Source organism: Anguilla rostrata, chromosome 2 (genome assembly GCF_018555375.3).
Source record: "Anguilla rostrata isolate EN2019 chromosome 2, ASM1855537v3, whole genome shotgun sequence".
In the NCBI taxonomy this organism is placed as follows: domain Eukaryota; kingdom Metazoa; phylum Chordata; class Actinopteri; order Anguilliformes; family Anguillidae; genus Anguilla; species Anguilla rostrata.
Genome location: NC_057934.1, coordinates 18,204,620 through 18,211,352, shown reverse-complemented (window position 1 = coordinate 18,211,352; position 6,733 = coordinate 18,204,620). Strand labels below are relative to the sequence as shown.

Genomic DNA, 6,733 nt, shown 5'->3' with positions numbered 1-6,733 from the left:
GCTCAGGTTAGCTCCAAAATAGCTCAGGTTTTACTCAGATACAGCCTGGCTGTGTCCCAGCCAGCTAGAAAACTTTCACTTTCCAACCAAATGTAGCCGGGTCTAGACATTCAGGAGAAAACCCGGCAACATTTGGTCAAAAGGTTAAAGTTATCTAGCCGACAGGGACATAGCCAGGCTATATCCGGGTAAGACCTGAGCTGTCCTAGTCCACTTATGTCAAAACATCTCTCAACCTAGATTTCCACCCCTCTAGACGTCTAGATTTGGGCTTTGTGCTCACTGGGAAAGTATGCAATGCACGTGAAGGGAGGGGATAAGCAAACACACAACCACGCACTTTACAATAAGGCCGGCTCACACTGATACGATCGGCTCGGTTTAAAGGACAATGTTCCGTTTGAAGTTGGTGTTTCTTTAAGAGTCCCGAGCCCCTTAAGTGGACCGGCATTTAAAAACATTTCAAAACTTGTCTGTGGTAAGACATCCAGGACACGCAATGCAAGGCTCTGGCGGCCTCCCACTGGAAAAGCAGGGTTTCTGCTGTCGACAGGCTAATTTGACGCCTACTGGCATACGCACAGTGGACATCGATATGTGTCCACAAAAGTGCCAAAACGGCATTAATTATTCTGATGAATAAACGAGCAGTGAGGGGGAGAAAGACTCTTGCTGTTTTTTTTTTCTTTTCTAAATCTAAATGTTGGACCTCATCCCTTTGTTTTATATTGTTCTGTCACAAATTTCCGTTCTTTCGTGACATTCACTGATTCTCATTTCATGGCAATAAAGAATTTTAATTGACCTGAGAAAGAAAGAATGAGAGAGAAAGAGAAAGAGGGATAGAACTGAGAAAGAAAGAAAGAAAGAGGGATAGAACTGAGAAAGAAAAGGAGAATGGGGGCACTCAGAACACAGTCGTTCCCCAGTGTATGATTATAACTGTGACACTTGCAGGCTGGCTAGGTCTCCAGCAGCTCAGATTGCAGCCCCAGTCGCTGTCACGTGGAGAGGAACTGTGACTAAGAGGAAATATGAAAATGCGCTGTTCCAATTTAACGTGTTTCCCCCGCGGGTCACATCCTCGCTCGGGTTCACAAGCACATTCGCACGCATATAAACACACACACACACACACACACAAACAAACACGTACACATGCATGCACGCACTCACACACTCACACAAACACACACAAACAAACACACACACACAAACAAACACACACAAATGCACACACACACACATATGCACACAAACACGCACACAAGCATGCGCACACACACACACAAGCATGCACACACATACACACAGAAACACAAATACACACACAAACACACACAAACAAACACGTACACATGCATGCACGCACTCACACACTCACACAAACACACACACAAACAAACAAACACACACACACAAACAAACACACACACACACATATGCACACAAACACGCACACAAGCATGCGCACACACACACACAAGCATGCACACACATACACACAGAAACACAAATACACACACAAACACACACAAACAAACACGTACACATGCATGCACGCACTCACACACTCACACAAACACACACACACACAAACAAACACACACACACACATGCACACAAACACGCACACAAGCATGCGCACACACACAAGCATGCACACACATACACACAGAAACACAAACACACACACACACACAGAAGCCTGAGCTGCAGGTCTGGGCTGCGGAGGAGTGGAATTCCTTGCGCTCAGTAGGTCTGCAGTCCGACAGCGAACTCTCCCTGCCCCTGTTCAGCTCACACAAGCCTCCCGCTTCTCTTACAGAACACAAAAATGTGCAACAACAAGCAGTCCAGCTGCAGATGATCCAAGCGCCAAAAGTCTGCGCGTCTGTTTATGTGTGTGTGTTTGTGTGAACCTATTTCTGTGTGTATGCATATGTGCGTGTGTGTGTGTGTGTGTGAGTGTTTTTATGTGTGTGCATCTGTGTGTATGCATAGATGTGTGTGCGTGTGAGTGCGTGTGTGTGTCTGCATTTGTGTGCATGCATATGTATGTGTGCGAGTGTGTGTGCTTCTGCATGTGTGTATGCATACGTGTGTGTGTGTGCATCTGTGTGCATGCATGTGTGTGTGTCTGCATATGTGTGTATGCATATGTGAGTGTGTTTGCATGTGTGTGATTTTTTTAAAAGACTGTCCACAGCCCCCCACACATAACTGGCCTCACTCTTAAAGAACGAAGGCAGCACTACAGCAAAGCGTGCGCACAATGATCGCGTTTCTTCCAAAGCCTGCCCGATGTTATATAACATTTTCTTCGTGCCTTTTCAATCTAGTTCAGGAACTGGGTCCAACGCTTTCATCCCCAAGTTCCCCAGTGAAGACAGGATAATTAGTCTCCCCCCAACTTCGAGAGCAAAGCCTGTATAGCACAGATAAGAGACTTTGAGAATGTCATACTGTGAAGAATTTTTTTTTTTTTTTTTTTGCCAAAAGCCCTTCCTCAGAAAACCCAGCTTCCCCACCATGGGCAGGTAAAGTGGGGCAAAAGAAAAGCATACTGCCCCCACAATAAGAGGATGGGGATGGAATAGACAACCAGTATGATTGAAACGCATTTCTACTCACCCCATTTGGCAGTGCAGTGTAATGGCTGTTTGGCTGTTCATTTACCTGGCACTGAAAAAGAAAATAGATGTGCTGCCTACGACAGACTGCAAATGTTTGTTTCTTGAGCATCAGTGAACCCAGGCTTTATTGTTCGCCACAATGTTTAGAAACAGGCGTGGCTATCGGGACAACTCAGGACATGCGGGTGAGCTGGAAACCACCACCATGACCCCCCCTTCCCTCCCCCCCCTTTCCTGCCCTGCCATATCAGCCTCACAAACATACATGGTCCATATAAGAGGAGTTCTCTTTAAGCCCACTGTAAGAGGAGGAGGAGGAGACACACAGTAAAGTGTCCAGTGTTAATTCAACTCCAACAGTGTTAATTCAACTGTTATCTAACAGTGTTAATTCAACTCCACAAAATAACATCTGGTCCCCATTGGGACCAAATTGTATCTGTTACAGTTGAATTAACACTGTTAAGAGTTGAATTAACACTGGACGTTTTTACTGTGCAGCAGTGGCTGTACTGGACAGGCAAAGTCCACTTTCCCAAATGACAGCCAAGACCCAGGGAGGAGAAGATTTGAGCGCAGGCTGGAATGTGTGTACCGTAAACCAACTGCAAAGACCCAAAGGAATGCAGAGCAGGCCATAGACATGGGAGCATTCTGAACGCGAGCCAGGGGGAGACCGCAAGAGAAGGTGCCAATCCATCCATTCCACAGCTGATTCCTGGGGCTTTTCTTGGACTGGGCTGCCGTGTGTAGAAGTCGATGTATGCGTATGGGCGAGGCTGGCAGGAAATGTTTAATAGCTAAAACCACTTTTCCAGGCGTTTCACTCTCGACTGGAAAAATGCTGTGGGAGCCCCTCACCCAGTTCTCCACTGAGTAAGTCAGTCTTGAACTGTGAGAGGAGAGGGACTAAGTAAGTCTGTGAGTGAGCAGTCAGAGTGTCAGCCATTGAGGGAGAGGCACCACCATTTTCTGGGCTTACCGTTTCATTTTTTGTTATTTATTGGCAGCTCTGATTACATGGTAAGTGCATTACAGAGCTCAATTTAAAGAGAGCAAACATGGCCCCAATAAAGTTCTGCATTCTGAAGATACAGCCGACAGTAGCCAGTATTGAATGCTAATGGGCAACGTACACATTGACATGCATCTGAACTTACTTGAGTCTTTTGAAGTGGCAGTGGCATCAATGTCAGTAATATATGGATGGATTACATTCAACCAGTACTTAAGCAAACAGTAAGGTGGGCCATAATCGTTTAATTATGCATCATTATGGTGCGGACCGATAATATTCCAGTTGAAATACTGACCTGTCGTGACGTTAACGCCATTCGTTAACCGCAGAGAATATATGGGAACTTCACACAACAAAGTGGTAGCCTATGGGCCACAACAGAGAGCAAACCGGACTAGGCACAAAACCGGTGATGTTGGGTTCTCGCATTCGTGTCGCTGCGCATCTATAGACCCAATCTCCGTTAAGTGCCAAACTTAAACTACCCAGCCAAGCTGCACACTGTAGTTCCTATTCCCTAGTGGCACGTCCGCATTAAAAACGAACATTGGACATGATTTATATCTAGCAGTTCACTTGCATGCAAGTGATTTACAGTTTGGAAATGCGATGATGGGCAACATCCAAATAACAAGAAAAGATAACGGCGATATACAGACCAGGCAAAGGGACAAGCAGCTTTAAAAATACACACCATCGACTACAATATACACGGGGAATATATGAACAAGAAAAGCTTAAAAGGGCGATTCAATGAAAATTTACGAAAATAGGACTTTTAGAAAATGTGAGTTTTAATGTTAAATGTAGGCGCGTGGAAACCCATTCCAAACTGAGTGACGCGTGAGCTTTTTAGGATGAAACCAAACGTTCAGGTGCGAAATTCAAATTGCTACGGTGACAGTTTATTTTGTATTATTATAGTATACTATCAGAGGTAATAACACCCCTCGTATCTTTGTCAGTGATTTCTTAGGACCATGTTTTCCACCTGACGACCGATCGTGATGCTCCCACTGTCATCCCAGATGTCTGTACGTCACTCTTCACAAAACTAATCCAACAGTTACTACCTCATAATACTTTAATGCATCACCAGGAAACGCTCAATTCGTATAACAACTTTCACTGGGTGGCAATATTAGACCTAATCATCTGATTCTGGTAGGCTATATGCAACACAAAGCAAGTAGCAATGTCGCTGACCGCAATTAAAAGTGGTAGGCTATACAAACCGTAGGCTACTATGCAAACCATAGTGTGCATAGGCTACTGTTGCATTATTAATGTAACGGTAAATACACATTCATAAACGCATGTTTATCGACACCTAAGCTATCAAGCTATATTAACGGACCGATTGCCTCGACAAGTAACCTACCACAAAGATTATTAACACAGTAGTGTAGCATAGCATTGGAACTTACCCTAATAAGTGACTTTCTTCTTCAAGCAGATCCAAAAAGGAGTGATATGTTCCAATACAGGCAGAGTAGGGGGGAAAAACTTTAAATTCTTAGCTAAACTGAAAACGCGCTCCTCTCTTCTCTTGTTCTCTTTTTTTCCACGAACGCAGTTCAGCGCAGTTTGTTCTTTCTTTCCTTCCCCTCGCACTGCAACGAGTGACTGAAAACAGCAATGTAGTGGCAACACGGGATCGGCCAGCTCCGCGTCTGCACATCCAAACACTTCCCGTTGAATGTGATCGTTGTAAACAGCCTCGCTCCTCGGCTCGCGGGACCCTGCCCCCATAAGACTCACCGCTGCTGGCAAGAGCGAGTCTGTGCTCCCGATCGCCCGATCTCTATCAACATAGCTCTGCGTGAGGGGTGCTACTGGGGGTACTGAGACAGCCGATATTCGAATGGAAACCGGTTAACAGTGTATATCTAGACTCAAAACACACCTCTTTGCCGTAGCATTTCCAAATGTGTAAAGGTTTTATGCTTAAGATTTTTTTTCTTCCTGTATTTATGTGTATTGAATTTGTACAACACTTTGGTACAACAGTGGTTGTTTTAAATGTTATTTATAAATAAAATTCACTTACTTTACTTACCTCGAAACTCATGGGGAATGTTTTTTTCTATGTTCAGTGAGTATACCGCTGATATGATATAAGGAAGTGGCCGAAAACACTGGTGTAGCCTACCATTGGTGGTCACAAAGCACATCTTTTTATGACACAAATTTTCAAACCCAATGGAGGAGCACCCGCTTAGAAATGTTGTAACACTATTAAAATGCTTGTTCTTAAGGTACTCTGACCACTATGCAACATTGACTCATAAAATGATGATACGGATTCATTTTTTTAAAAACAATTTTCCCAAGTCCTATGTAGCCTACACTATATGACCAAAAGTATGTGGACATCCCCTGGTCTGGGGTGGTTTTTTATGTTTTGGGCTCAGCCCCTTAGTTCAGGTGAAGGCAAACGCTACAGTATTCAATGACATTCTATAGGATTCTCTTTGGGGAAGGCCCTTTCCTGTTTCAGCATGACAATCCCCCCCAGGTTCACAGCGAGGTACATATATAATTGGTTTTGAGAACGGTGTGGAAGAACTTGACTGGCCTGCACAGACCCCCATCCAACACCTTTTGGATCACATGGAAAGCCAACTGTGAGCCAGGCCTAATCGCCCAATCAGTGCCAAACCTCACCAATGCTCTTCTAGCTGAATGTAAACAAATCCCAGCAGCAATGCTCCAACATCTAGTATAAAGCCTTCCAGAAGAGTGGAGGTTGTTATAGCAGCGAAGGGTGGACCAACTCCATGTAAATACCCATAGATTTGGGTGCAATGTTGGATGTCAAGTGTGTACATACTTTTGGCCATGTAGTGTATTTTATAGGGGCAGTCAGCAGCTGTTGGACCTCATCTGTCCTTGGCAGCACAACTAGTCCTTCTGCTGCCTGTGAGAGAGTCTGTCCTAGATTTCACTTTGAGTGCATGAGCTCTTGTCCTTGTTCCAGATCGACCGCTTGAACCGAAACAGCCTGAGACATCACAACCCTGCATGTAATGTCAGGAACTTTGTGCATCTTGCATTTCAGATTTTGCTTTGAGGATTT

The 6,733-nt window shown here is 44.6% G+C and overlaps 1 protein-coding gene across 1 annotated transcript in view; it reads right to left on the bottom strand.

The window, feature by feature from the left end:
* Positions 1 to 5,455, bottom strand: part of lzts2a (leucine zipper, putative tumor suppressor 2a) — a 53,324-nt gene extending 47,869 nt beyond the window's left edge. Inside the window, exon 1 of the mRNA XM_064320951.1 lies at positions 5,082 to 5,455. The gene's annotated coding sequence lies outside the window, so the exon portion shown is untranslated. The remainder of the gene's footprint in view (positions 1 to 5,081) is intronic.
* Between the last annotated feature and the right edge of the window lie 1,278 nt (positions 5,456 to 6,733).